Here is a 15712-nt window from a genome sequence, read left to right on the forward strand (position 1 = left end):
AATCAGCTCGGGCTAAGCTTAGCATGCCATGTTGGTAACTTGTTACGTTTGGTTCTGCATTTCCCGTACGACTGCATGCACCGAACCGTGCCGTGCACACGGTGATAGGTCTGGATGAATGCATGTACTGTTATACCCCTCGCCCTAACAGCGACAGTGACCTACCATTAGCATGCAATGCAGTGGTATTCACAAAACCTGAGCAGCAGAGATTCAACCAGTGTTGTGTAAAAGCTTTTTTAACCTTCTAATAAAGGCTCTGAAACAGCACACTGCCGGCAGAGTGCGGGATGGTCAATTTGATAATTAATGGATGAGGTGAATGAGGCGTATTAAAGGCACATGCAGGACCAAGCAGTGCAGAGCTGAAACCCTCTGGGTCTGATCTCTGTCACATCGGCCTAATCCTTCTATCTCACTATCACTTCCTCCATCTCCCTGCAGAGTGTGTGTGGTGTGGTGTGTGTGTGTGTTGTACAGCAGCAGTTTGCCCCCACATGCCGACAGTGATGCTATCAGGTATAAGAGGCATAAGACCCTCTAGAGTCCAGCAGAGCAAAGCACATGAGACTCGCTTCCCACAGCATGGAAGACCTTCAGGGAAGGACAGAAATATGCATGTGTGTGTGTTTCTTGCTGGGCATACTTGCTGCATATACTGTACACAGCAAGACAGCCATGTTTTTAACCGTTTAAAATCTTACAAAGCCAAAGGCTTATTCTTATAATTCTGTACGTAACTACAGTGACTGCAGTGCAATTGAGCTGACGTATTAATAAGGTACAGAAAATAATATATTTATATTATAAATAATATTTTTTCTATTACGTCATATGAAAATATCAGCTGCTTGGTTCCAGGCTTCGATCTGGGTCCCAGCTTGGTTCCCGGATTGGGTCTGGGTTCCGGCTTGGTTCCAGGCTTCGATCTGGATCCCGGCTTGGTTCCAGGCTTCGGCCTGGGTCCCAGCTTGGTTCCAGGCTTCGGTCTGGGTCCCGGCTTGGTTCCTGGCCTCGGCCTGGGTCCCGGCTTGGTTCCCGGATCGAGTCTGGGTCCAAAATGACTTAGACTTACTTGTAAACTGAACATCTATGACAGTAAGCCTGGTTTACACTCATTAAAATACAGGATGTTTACTGAGTGTGTTGAATATTTGTGTGTGTAGAAGTTTGAAGAACCCTCCAAACAACGTAAATGTCCCGAGAAGAACCTTCCAATATATTAAGGTTACTGTCTTGTTCAAATGCGGTTCTTTAGGGAACCACCAGCACTTCTTGTATGGCTCTGCGCATAATTTTTTTATGTATGGGACATATTGTACAGTGTATATGTGTATATGTGCATGTGTGTGTGTGTGTGAGAGAGAGTGAGTGTAGGTGTGTGTGTGTGTGGGGGGGGGTGCTTTCTACCTTCACAGCTTGTGGGTGTATTTGATGCACTCTGCTGTGTATCACAGGTTCGGAAGCAGTGTGTGATGAGGCCAGACTGGAGGAGAGGAGAAAGTTGAGGAGGGGGCGAGGAAGGACAGAACAGCAAAGGAGGACAGGGGATGAGGGGGTGTGCCGAAATTATTACATCTGCTTTAAACTGCTACACACACACACACAAAGATGGGATGTAAAATGCAAGTACAATTCCCCGGCACAGCAGTAACACCCCTGGGGCGTGTTTTAGAATGCAGCTGTGGGGGGACACTGCAATGGAGATGATATTGGATGTGTGTGTGTGTGTGTGTGTGTGTGTGTGTGTGTATGTAAGTAAACGTGTGTGTGTGTTGCAGTGTTCCATTGCTATAATGAGCCGTGTAGCATGTAGGATGAGTCTAAGCATCCTGAATACAAAGCCCATAGAGCTGAGAGATCAATATGACACAGACAGACATGGTGAGAGCAGCTTTGATTAGGAGGATCCAGTTACAGCTATGATACACTCACACACACACACTCACACACACTCACACTAAGAGGCCTTATCCAGTTATAATCCTGATACTCAAGACGCATGAACTTGATCAGGTGTAAACGGGGTCATACATACACTACATTCTTAAAAAGGTTCTACTCTGGCTGATGGTAGATAGATGTTAACCACTTTAGCTGATGTTGGGTAGATGTTACCTACTCTAGCTGATGGTAGATAGATGTTACCTACTCTACCTGATGTTAGATAGATGTTACCTACTCTAGCTGATGTTGGGTAGATGTTACCTACTCTAGCTGATGGTAGATAGATGTTACCTACTCTACCTGATGTTAGATAGATGTTACCTACTCTAGCTGATGTTAGATAGATGTTACCTACTCTAGCTGATGTTAGATAGATGTTAACTACTCTAGCTGATGTTAGATAGATGTTAACTACTCTAGCTGATGTTAGGCAGATGTTATGTAGTTGAGCTGATGTTAGATAGATGTTAGATACTCTAGCTGACTCGGTCCTGCAGATTTCTCCTGTACAACATCCGGAGAATTCGACCCTTCCTCTCTAGAGAGGCCACCCAGGTCCTTGTTCAGTCTCTCGTCACTTCCAGACTTGATTACTGCAACTCTCTTCTGGCTGGTCTCCCTCTGCGCACCATCAGGCTCCTGCAACTCATCCAGAATACAGCGGCACGGGTCGTCTTCAATGTCCCTAAATTCAGCCATGTCACTCCACTGCTGCGTTCTCTTCACTGGCTTCCTGTAGCTGCTTCCCGCATCAGATTCAAAACCCTGACTCTGGCCTACAAGGCCAAGAACGGACCAGCCCCTCCGTACTTGATGGCAATGGTCAAAAGCCGGTCTGCACCAAGAGCCCTTCGAGCTTCAAGTACGGCTCGGCTCAACCCGCCATCCCTCAAAATCCACAGAAGACAAGCGTTCAGGCTTTTTTCTGTCTTGGCACCAAAGTGGTGGAACGAGCTTCCCCTGGGTGTCCGAACGGCCGAGTCGCTCACTGTCTTCAAACCCAGACTGAAGACCCACCTCTTCTGAGAGTACTTGGACGAATAGAGTACTATGGTCACTTTGTTGTCTTTTGTTTAGTAGTGTCTAAGCTTAGAGGTTTCTTTTGAATTATTGGTCTATTCTAACTAGCTAAAGTTTTTTCTTGGGTAAATAGCAAAGCACTTTGTAAGTCGCTCTGGATAAGAGCATCTGCTAAATGCTGTAAATGTAAATGTAAATGATAGGTAATCGTTCTTCTCATTAGCGAAAAAACCTTTCATAGATGGCCCGATATAGCACCTAGTAAAAGGGTTCCATAAATAATACAAAAAACAAGCCCCCCTTATACTTACACAATAATCCATATGTGTGTGTGTGTGTGTGTGTGTGTGTGTGTGCACGCGAGAACAAATGGGCTGCCACATTTGCTGTCATTACTGGCAGCAAATCCCATACTGGAAACTTAGATGAGCCCATTTATTGATGAATGGTTCTCTGCCATATTAACTGTTAGTATTCAAACTGACACAGGTTGTCATTTCACACATCATACACTCACACACTCCCATCATATCTCCAATAACATCATCTATTATGCCACACACAGAGTGTGTAGAGCTATTGCATGTCTAGACAGTCCTGAGTCTTGGCTTTGAAGTTGCAGCCCCCCTCACCGCTGTACACACACACACATACATACATCTATATACACACAACCACACTCATACACACAGTACATGGCTTCACTGGCCTGAGGCTGCATGTCATGTTTTATAAATGCATGCCCCTAAACACCTTGTCTCAGCACATTCACACACACACACACACACACACACACACACACACACACACTAATCCAACCACCCTTTACCCCAGTTACCTCAGTGCACTCATCTGCTACTGATACCTCCACCGGTCCAACTTGGCACGATAGAGAGAGAGAGAGAGACTGACTAATAGGGAGAGAGAGGAAGGGTAAGGAGGAAAGTGAGGGGGTTCAGGGGAAAGCTGCTGTTCTGTGTTTTCCCCGGACCACTTTCTGTCCATCAGTCAGCTCTATCTAAAGACATGCAGTGTGTGTGACCCTTATAAGAAACAAAGACAGGATCGCTGGAGGCTGGAGGCTGAGACGGATGTAAATGCATATCCCAGTAATTTTTATAACCTGTGTATACCTAACATCAGCTACAGTAATTAACATCCACCTGACATCAGCTGTAGTAGTTAACATCCACCTGACATCAGCTGTAGTAGTTAACATCCACCTGAAATCAGCTGCAGTAGGTAACATCTAACTAACATCAGCCAGAGTAGTTAACATCTAACTAACATCAGCTAGAGTAGTTAACATCTGCCTAATACTGGCTAAAACAGTGAACATCTAACTAACATCAGCTAGAGTAGTTAACACCTACCTAACATCAGCTACAATAGTGAACATCTAACTAACATCAGCCAGAATAGTTAACATCTACCTAACGTCAGCCAGAGTAGTTAACATCTAACATCAGCCAGAGTAGTTAACATCTACCTAACATCAGCTAGAGTACTTTAAACCTACCTAACATTGGCTACAATAGTGAACATCTAACTAACATCTGCTAGAGTAGCTAACATCTACCTAACATCAGCTACAATAATAAACATCTAACTAACATCAGCTACAGTAGGTAACATTTAACTAACATCAGATAGTGTAGTTAACAGATAGATTTTAAGTATTCTAGCCGATGTTAGTTAGATGTTCACTATTGTAGCCAATGCTTGGTAGATGTTAGCTACTCTAGCTGATGTTAGGTAGATGTTATCTACTCTAGCTGATGTTAGGTAGATGTTATCTACTCTAGCTGATGTTAGGTAGATGTTAGCTACTCTAGCTGATGTTAGGTAGATGTTATCTACTCTAGCTGATGTTAGGTAGATGTTAGCTACTCTAGCTGATGTTAGGTAGATGTTAACTACTCTAGCTGATGTTAGTTAGATGTTAGCTACTCTAGAAGAGTTTAGGATAGATGTGAACTATCGTAATTTAATCTAGGTTGATGTTAGCTACTCTAGCCAATGTTAATTAAAAGTTAGCTTCTCTAGCTGATGCTAGGTAGATGTTAGCTACTCTAGCTGATCCTAGGTAGATGTTAGCTACTCTAGCTGATGCTAGGTAGATGTTATCTACTCTAGCTGATGTTAGGTAGATGTTAGCTACTCTAGCTGATGTTAGGTAGATGTTATCTACTCTAGCTGATGTTAGGTAGATGTTAGCTACTCTAGCTGATGTTAGGTAGATGTTAGCTACTCTAGCTGATGTTAGGTAGATGTTAGCTACTCTAGCTGATGTTAGGTAGATGTTAGCTACTCTAGCTATGGTAACTACATCCTGTAGGTTAAGGGTGACTTTTTTATGTAATTACCGAATAAAAAGCCTTAGGCTGTAATGAAAGTCTCAGAGGTCCATTTTCGCACTGGTCCCGCCCTCACGCCTGGCGTGTGAAGTGTGTTAGCTAGATGTGTGGATGTGGATCATCTCTCGTTTGGCTGGTGATATGATGGAGTTTCCTCCTTTCCTCCACAGACAGGCTGGCAAGCTGCAAAGCAACCAGAACTATTTATAGCAGAGCATTTCAACCCTCCCTCTCTCTCTCTCTCTCTCTCTACCTCCACCCCCTCACACACACACACACACACACACACACACTCACACACCGCTCTCCTGCATCCACTGCAGCCTAATATTCTCTCACACAGACATGCTGTTCATTCACCCACACTCTAACACAGAATCCTCCATCCAAAATGTTCGAACACGCACGCCAGAGTGAACGCAAACACTCATGTGGCGTGACGCACACACACACACACACACACACACACACACACACACACACACATATACAAACTCTCGGGGAAAACAGTGAGCGTTCATTGATGCTCTGGTCCAGCAGCAGCCTTTCAAGAGAGCCGGCTCTTATGGAGAGACAGAGAAGACTTGCCTCAGGACAAGGAGATGGTGAAGCTTGTGCGCAAGCATATATATCCCCAAACACACACACACAAACACACACACACACACACACACACATGCAGTGATGCAACTCCACTTCCTTTTAAAAACCCATAAAACCCCTAAACCCTCAAGTGGATGGATTTCTGACTCTGTTTCTGACTCTGTGAACCACAGAAGATCACATGGTCCATCCACATCAACACTCACTGGCCTCTATAATCGTACTGAACTTTGACAGCAGCTGACAGTAGCTGTTGGTAACCTGGCAACGTCATGACGTACAGCTACTTTCGAAGTACGTCTCAAATGCAGTTCGTTTGTAGGCTGCGCTCTCTCCGGTTGGGTAAAGCACAGGTGTCTGTTAGGTGGTGTGGTGGAGCTGGGGACCCCGCCTGCGCTCTCTCCCGTTGGGTAGGTGCCGATGTTGGCCAGCACAGGTGTCTGTTAGGTGGTGTGGTGGACCTGGGGACCCCGCCTGCCCGCTTTAAAAAGAGGCGATGTGTCGGATTTACATGTGTCGGATGAGAAGTCCTTACCTTCCTAAAAATAATAATAATAAATGGGCGTCCTTATTTTTTCACATGACTGTGTGAATGTCTCTCTCCCCCTCTCTCTCTCTTTCTCTCTCTCCCTCCTTCTCTTCCTCAGTGTGGCTCCAAACCAAAGTGTTTACCACACAGCCCATCTCCTGTAATTACAGAGGGCTGACCAAACTAAAAGCCTTTTACACAAACACTGTAAGTGTGTCTAAATGTGTGTGTGTGTGTGTATGTGTGTAGAGGGGGTGGGGTGGTCCCAACTGATTGTAGGTGATGGTTATGGTTATGGTGTTCAAAAGTACAAACAGCTTTGTAGCATTTAAAACAGCATGGTATAGTCTGTGTGTGTGTGTGTGCGTGTGTGTGTGTGTGTGGGTGGGGGGGATGTCGTGTGCCATGCAGCTGTGGCCTCCCGTTCAGTGAGGCAAGGCCAAGTAACACCTGGTGCCACCTGACAGCACACTCTCACACACACACACACACAAAGGCTGGCAGATGGGCATGCAGTCAAGCAGAGAGAGGCTGTATGAGAACCTAGTGACTGGACACACACACACACACAGAAAGAGAGAGAGAGAGAAGCAGTGTGTCTCAGTGTGTGGGTCTTCTCTCTCTCTTTTTCTCATACACACACACTTACATACAGACACACACACACACACTTAGACAGTAAATCTGTCAGAAGCTTTCTGGAGGGCAGCGAATAACAGCATGGGTGACTTGCCCTTTCCATTTCACTAATAGCAGCTCACCACCATCACAGGCCCCTCCGAAAACATGCAAGGGTGTGTGTGTGTGTGAGAGAGAGTGTGTGAGTGTGTGAGAACAGGAGAAAGTTAGTTCCTATGCCCTTTCTCCAGGCTCCTTACATAACGCTGCACCTCACTGTAATGACTCGGAGGTCTAAGGGAGCAGATGAAGTCTGAACATCAATCTGGTGACATAACCAGACCTCCATCCACAACCCAGCACCCGAGGACTATGAGAGAGAGAGATAGAGAGAGAGAAGGAGAGAGAGAGACTGACTGAGACAGTGAGAAGGACTGAGGGAGAGATGACATCACGCCTGCCCAAGTTCATCAAACAACTCCAACACAACAATGTCCAACCCTAACCCACACAGCAGCCCTCACACAGCCGTTTCAACCACGTGCTCTTCGTACAGAGGAAGACGCTGTGAGGAACATGATGCTGAGTGTTGCAAGAAGAAGGTAAGGTCTCCCCAAACATTTGACAAGTAATGCAAAAAACATATATCAGCACAACATTTCCATGTTTTCCCAAGCCGCCGCCTTGCGGTTCTGATTCCATAAATCTCATCCCAAACTACATCAACTAATGCCTGCAGACCCACTCCCATGAATGAAGATAAATAACAAACCAATCACAGCATCTCACAGCAAGTCCGCCTATGAGAAACCTTAATTCCTCAAGCTGCAAGCTCAACAGAAAGTTCTGTTTAGAAGCAGCTGGAAGCTCCTCAAAGCTAAAGATGGAGAAGAACAGCTCACATCCAGACCTGTACAATCCAGCTCCAAAGGTCTAGAAGAACAGCTCACATGCAGAGTCGTACACTCCAGCTTTAAACGGGCTACAAGAACTACTCTAATCTAGAGCTACACCCAACTCTAATGATCTTGAAGAACAGCTCACATCCAGAGTTGTACAGTCCAGCTCTAAGAATCTAGAAGAACAGCTCACATTCAGAGTTACATGATTCAGCTCTAATGATCTGGAAGAACAGCTCACATTCAGAAGTGTACAGTCAAGCTCTAAAGATCTGAAAGAACAGCTCACATTCAGAAGTGTACAGTCCAGCTCTAAAAATCTGGAAGAACATCTCACATTCAGAAATCTACAGTCCAACTTTAAAGATCTAGAAGAAAAGCTCACATTCAGAAGTGTACAGTCCAGCTCTAAAGATCTGGAAGAACAGCTCATATTCAGAAGTGTACAGTCCAGCTCTAAAGATCCAGAAGAACAGCTTACATTCAGAAATGTACAGTCCAGCTCTAAAGATCTAAAAAAACAGCTCATATTCAGAAGTGTACAGTCCAGCTCTAAAGATCTGGAGAAACAGCTCACATTCAGAAGTGTACAGTCCAGCTCTAAAGATCTAAAAGAACAGCTCACATTCAGAAGTGTACAGTCCAGCTCTAAAGATCCAGAAGAACAGCTCACATTTTGAAGTCTTTAGTCTAACTCCACAAGCCCAGAGACAACAAGCTAACAACACATATTGCTGCCTTCCTATGAATAGCAAAATGCCCTTGTTCCTAGGAACAGATCAGAGTGGTCTATTAGCCGCAGGAGAAGGAAGTTTTTTTCCGCTTTACTGAAGAAAACAGAAGCTTTTTTTTTTTTGGAGGGAGGTATTCGTCTGGCTCCTGCTCCGCACGCAGCAGCTTTGAAATTCAGAACAAATCTGCCTGCTGCCCTTTTCCACTGAGAACAGCTTCATCATGACAAACTTTGCGTTTATTCCTCTTTTTAAGGAAGAACAGAGGAGACGAGGGAGAGGCCAGCAGACTGGAGGAAACTGGGAAGAAGAGAAGGATCTACTGCAACAAACTGCTGAGGACAGAGGTACATCCTCACTTTGTTCCTATAGCAGCGCCAAGCAGGACCGACTGATAATCCTGGGGCTTTGTAATGGGGACTGTCCTGGGTAAGGACTGCCCAACTCATCCCTAAAGTACTGGATGGAGCACCACCATCCATCATTCCAGAGAGCACAGCTCTTCCTCTGCTCCACAGCTCCTCAATGCTGGGGGGCTTCATACCCCCCTAGCCCACGCCTGGCATTAGGCAGCGTGGTGCCAATAGGTTCATGATTGTTTATCTGCTCCTGAGAGTTGGCAATAATTCTCTTTCTGGACTTGACAAGCGGTGTCAGCAATGGGGGCAACTTAAAGTAGCTGAATACGTTCATTAGAAGGGGTGTCTACAAACATTTGGAGGTGTATAGTGTACATGGAAAAGAAGAGACAAATTTGGGTGAAGAGGAGGAGGAGCAGGAGGGAGAGAGATGGAGTGATGAAGAGGGAGGGAGAGAGAGGGGAAGACTGGTGGAGCTGCTGTTGAGCCTGGAGCCTTCATCAAAACACCGAACACGACAAGCTGCCACTCAGACGCTCACTTGTACACTAAATCTCTCTTCCTTATCCAGCCGTGCTGTGGCCGTCTGTCTGTCTGTCTCTCCCTCTCTCCACCTCTCTCTCTCTATCACTCCCCCGTTCCCTCTCGGGGGAAACTGGCGAATTCCGTGCCCCATTTTGTCATTCTGGAAACAAATCCTATTGGCTGAGGGTTCAAGCTGTGGAGTGTTTGGAGGCTTTGAAGTCGGGGGGCTTAAACAGGATTGGAGCCACACAGAGAGAGAGAGAGAGAAAGAGAGAGAGAGAGAGAGAGAGAGAGAGAGAGAGAGAGAGAGATTGGAGGGGAAAACTCTGCATTTGGGGCAAAGCAGCTTCGCATAATCCCTCAACTATCAATTAGGCTTCACCAAACGGATCGTTTAGCACCCAAAGCTATACTCCTGAGCCTCCACACCTTCCTCCTCCACCACCACTCCACACACCGATGAGATCACAGACCACTAGGTAAAAGATTGCCATTCTGTATGCATTTTGTATCCGAAAAGTATCTGGCTTTGAAGGAACACTGCTGTGAGGATTTGATTGCATTCAGCGACAAGAGCATTAGTAATGTCAGGATGTTGGATAATCATCACCCCACCTCATCATCCCCAACTCACCCCAAAAGTACTGTATGTATACTGAGCACCATCCATCATTCCACATAACACAGTTCCCCATGCCTGGCATTAGGAATGGTGCCAACAGGCTAATGCATACCTGCAATACAGCATCCTAATCTATTGGCTAGTCTCCTCTCTACAGGGACTAGACAAGCTGTATGTGTGGATGCAATTGGGTGCGACGTAAAGCAGCCGAATGCATTCATTAGAAGGGGTGTCCACAAACTTTTGGACACAGAGTGTATCTAGTCCAATGGCAGACAGAGTAGAGTGGGGTTAGAGTGCAAAACAGATGGGATACGGTCAGTAACTGTATCTATATGGTAGGTGTTTCCGATAAAATGGCCAGTGACTGTTGTACCTGCCAGGTTTTTCTAAGATACAGTACAACATGGAGGAGGAAGGCCTGTTCTGGTCTGATTGGGGCTTGAAGCACATTAGCCTCGACACTCAAAGTGACATTTCATACCACAGGAGAGCCGAAGCACACACAAGCAGAGACACCATCGCTATTTGCCATCAAATAGCCAGCTTTAAAATGGCTCTGGCACATTTCACAGGAAATGGAGTTTGAGGGAAGGTCATCATTTCTGGTATTAAGATACGAATCTCTCCATTATTACTCCTGTGTGTATTCGTGGGGGTGCGTGAGAGTGTGGTGAGGATTCTGAAGCCAGGGGAGGAGGGTGGAGAGAGAAAAGAGAGAGAGAGAGAGACAAGAGACGAAGCGAGTGATGCAGAGAGCGTGGCGTGATTTTGTGCTGGACAGTGTTGAGGAGAGAGCCTACGCTGATGGACGGAGGCTGATAAACGAGTAAAAGGTCAGCGAGTTATTTCTCTCCGTCCTGAACTCTCTCCATCATATCTAATCTGTAACAGGGGGGAGGCACCGCCTTGAAAGCCTGACATTTCAGTCTCGTTTGGTTCCATTTCTCCTTTTTTACGCAGGGAAGTCCATTTAGAGCAGTTAAGAAAGCTAGCCGCTGGGTTTCAAGCCTCAGTTCCTGGCCTGATTCAGTCAGACTCAGACCTTAATCCTTCACTGAATGTCTAAAAGTTTGTAGACCACTTGTGAAATATATAATAAGTGAAATCAGCTGCTGTGAGGTGCAGCTACGCCTGATACAGGCCTTCATTTACACAATCACGGCTTGTATATCTTCATAAAAAAAGCATGGCCAGTAGAATAGGATGTTCTGCAGTGGCTCAGCAGTCTAATGTGCTGCCAGTATGGTTCGGGGGGTTGTGAGTTTGGATCCTGAGCCATGCTGCTTTGCCATCAGTGGCCGGAGTCAGAGAGAGCACAATTGGACCTGGAGCTTTTCTTCTGAGCTTGTCAGCTTCCCAGTAAAGTGCTGAGTCTTTACCCTGCTAGTGTCGTGAGCATTGCTGGTGCTCAACAAACAGCAGCAGCACATAAGCCTAAGGTCACCATGCTCAATGCCAAGCATCCCCAAGAGGGGTATAAAGCCGTCAGCACTGGACCGAGGAGCAGTGGAACTCCAGAGGTCTCTGGAGTGATGGAGCTCAATCCAGTGCATTTAAAATGTAATCCAGAACTAATCGTCCAACATCCATCAACATACCTGACCTCACTAATGTTCTCATAGCTGAATGCAATCAGCAATGACCCACAATCTAGTCACAAGCCTTCCCAGAAGAGTAGAGGCTGTTACTGCCACAAAGGGTGGATCAAAGCCCTTAAATTTTGCTTGATGTCAGAAGGAACATTGGATTAGCAGGTGTCTACAAACCTTTGGACGCAAGCATGCTCTCAAACATGAGAGGAGTGAGCAGGCGAACCAAATCGGACCCAAAACGAGAATTGAGAAAGCAATGTATCTGAGTTAAAGTGGATTTAGGAAAGTACTTTCCTCACAAATGCTCTGGAGTTGAGGTACAAACATAATCTGAGGATACTCTGAAGTATGAATCCATCCAAACTAAAAATATGTGGAACTGAGTAAATAGAACTAGTTACTTCCCACGTCTGCATGAGGCCCTCTTCATTTACCCAGCAATGGAATCTGATTAACTGAGTGAAATGCTCAAGGCAGGAAATGTGTGAATGAGCAGATCTGGGCCTTTCTAATGTGCTTCTACTGCCTCTGCACCCAGGCACTCCCACTCCTCTATTATAATAACAGGGTTTATGCCTCTGTGATTCGCCAGGAGCCACTGAGACCATGTTCTATACCACGACTTTGGACGGGTTTGAAATATGTTTCTTAATATATATACACACACACACACACACTTACACTTCAGATACTTTAAGTTGCACCCATTGCTGACACAGATGTGCAAATGTACACACCATACACAGCTTGTCTAGCCCCTGTAGAAATACACACTGCCAATATAATAGCACTCATCCTAGCAGATCGACATTAACCTATTGGCTCCATGCTGCCTAATGCCAGGCGTGGGCTAGAGGGGTATAAAGCCCCCCCAGCACTGAACTGTGGAGCAGTGGAAGAACTGTGCTCTCTGGAATGATGATTGGTGCTAGATGATTTGGGGAGTTAGAGATGGGGTGGGTGGTGATCACCCAACATCCTGACCTCACTAAAGCTTTTGTCACTGAATGCAAACAAATCCTCACAGCAATGCACCTCCAAATTCTGGTAGGAAGTCGTTCTTGGACAGTAGAGACAGAAACTCCAACAAAAGCAGGATCAAGTGATTTTTTTATATTCTTGATTTTGGAGAAAACAATGAATGAACAGGTGTCCCAATACTTTTGTCCAGATAATGAATTGTGTGCACAGTATGTAAGTAAGTGAGCATGAATATTAAATGATTTTGCTATTAACACTTGAAATCAGGTTCATACACACACACAAATGAATAAAAACACAAGTAAACGCCCACCAAATCCAGGTGTGTGAGGCTCCATGCAGACAGCATCAGTGGACAGTAATGGTGTTTGAGGTCTTCTTTCATTTTAACCTACTTCTGGGCTGTAATCTACATAAACTCCACCATCTCCAGGGAATGTGACGCCACATGACAAATTACAGCCTCAGGCCAAATGCGATTGTGAAACCCTCCCTGTACATGTCTTGGTATGGTGTGTGTGTGTGAACATGTGTGTGTGAGTGTGTGTGCGCATGTGGGCGAACTGCCCTCTGACCGCAATTTACAACTCTACTGAGCACCTTCCCCTCCCCCGTATGAGAGAGTATCAAAGGTGTTGGGTAGAAAATCTTATGTCTCCAGGCAGAGGCTGAGAACTGCCAGCAGTGTGGCTGATTTCATTTGTTAGACAAACACACACACACACACACACACACACACACACACACACTGTTTTTTAAACAATGTCAGGACAGTATTGTTACAGTCTGAAAAAAACTCTTTATCTAAGCATAAGTGTTTGTTTTCTTACCCGAAATCTGAACCAATGCCCTTCCACTCCTGGAAGAAGCCCAGTATTCCCAGTTCCCATCCAACACCTAGTTCATCTGCTAAGTCCATCATTAAAGGAAATCAGGTGAGCTGCTGGGGGAACTGAAGGAGTTCTACCATCAGAACCCAAACCTGTGCTCTTTTAACTTCTAAATGTGTTCGTTTACCAACATCTCAGTAACTTTACTGACCAACAGCACATATTGTATATTGTATCTGACCACTGACTTTATCTAATGATAGTTAGATTGATAGATAAACTGACAGACAGATAGATAGATAGATAGATAGACAGACTGACAGATGGACAGGCAGATAGATAGATTCACAGATAGATAGATAGAGTGTGTATTATATAGTATAGTATTATATTGTATATTGTGTTTTAAAGGCAAACACACTCTCTGATCTCCGCTGTTTCATTTCAGTTCATCAACTCTCTTTCTCACAAACACTGACAAACACCCACAAACACACAAAGGGCAGAGTATTTGAGATTAATAAAGCTCATTTTGAGTCTCCTTGAGACTTAATTCCTTCTTAATGCTACATCACATCCTCGTAAACACGGCACTCAAGCAAATGAGCTACAGAATTAGAGGAGAACAGCTGGCCATATGTTCAAAACAACGGTCAAACTGGTAAAGCGTACAGCCCTTCGACATTTCACAGAAATATTCCCGACGCTTTCCTGAACAAAGTCAGTCCATTCATTAAGATTATTAGGATGAGATGTCGCAACAGCATTTAACCCCTTAAAACCTAGTGATTAATTCCCAGACTTTGCCTTTATGCTGCTAAACCACTGAGTATCAAAAAATTCCATGTAATTTAGTAGCTAAGTCAGAGCCTGCCTGAGAACACTGGACGCAAGGCAGAAAGACACCACTTCATCTCAGGGTACCACACATACCCATAGTATAATACATAAACATACAGTGTTACATCTACTGGGCCAGCTGTTTCCTAAAGGTTAGAGAAGTAGGTTATGGGTTCAAATCCCAAGGACTGGTATCAACAGCTGAGGTGCTTGAGCAAGACACCCTCCCCCAATTCTAACCCTAGAGGTGCCTTAGAGGAAGAACAGTGAGCTAACCCACATCAGCACCACGGACAGCTCCACTGTCTTTTACTGGGCCTGAGACTCGTGCTCAAGTTTCCATTCACTTCAGTCTTCTTTGGTGCAGATGTTCTGACACTCTACCTACACTCAGGGACGGGGTCACACCAAACATCTGAACAGCGCTTGGCCAAAAAGTTGTCTAATTTACACGGAGCTTCAGCACATATTGCACCAACTCCTCTCCATCTGAACCACATCTGTCTAAAGCACAGTAGTGCAGTAAGCACGCCTGACAAAACGCAGTTCAAACACCGCTGAGAAACACAGGTCTGCTGCTGCAGTGCACTATTCCGGTCCAGAAAATAGAGAAAAGCTCCGGCAAGCTCCGCCCCGCTGCCTCCTCCATTCAGAGGCATGGCAGGCAGCGAGCGCGGCTTAATAGGCGGAAATTATGAATACATGCACGGGGAAGTGTTCCTGTCGGCCCGCGCCAGCGCTCCCATCCCTCACCGGAGCCCCGCTCTCCTCGCACACACACCGACACCCCAGGCCCTCCCAGCCAGATAAATGACGGCGCGGCACACGAGGGCACTCAGGTGGAACACATCGCATTTCACGAGACATGCCTCTCTCATTCATGAACCACCATCATCCCTCGCTCCCCCGCCTCGCCTTGCCTCACCTGTGGCCTTGCCTTTAATTCGCTCGCGGGTGCTGGTAAATGCTGAGCGCCGCCAATCAAAGCAAGTTGATGTGAAAAAATGAGGACACCCCGTGAAACCCTTAGTGGCAACAACCCACCTGGCAACAGCGGCTTTTGCTGCATTTACTGGAGTAACGGTAAATGCAGCCCTGCTTCTGGTTCATGCCTCAATGGGAGGCTCGATGGGTGGGACAGGGCTAAAGGGTGTTTGGAGAACTCGTCCCATCGCAGCTTCATGCTGGTAATGCTCTCCTGCAGCTACTCTGAGGCATCAGTACCGATAAGCCCGCTGAGGCCCGCAGGATCGGAT

The 15712-nt window shown here is 45.8% G+C and overlaps 1 protein-coding gene across 3 annotated transcripts in view; it reads right to left on the reverse strand.

The window, feature by feature from the left end:
- The window catches only part of brsk2b (BR serine/threonine kinase 2b), a 189996-nt gene that overhangs the window by 137393 nt on the left and 36891 nt on the right, over window positions 1-15712 (reverse strand). The window lies entirely within an intron of this gene.

The sequence above is a fragment of the Salminus brasiliensis genome, chromosome 25 (assembly GCF_030463535.1).
Source record: "Salminus brasiliensis chromosome 25, fSalBra1.hap2, whole genome shotgun sequence".
Lineage (NCBI taxonomy): Eukaryota > Metazoa > Chordata > Actinopteri > Characiformes > Bryconidae > Salminus > Salminus brasiliensis.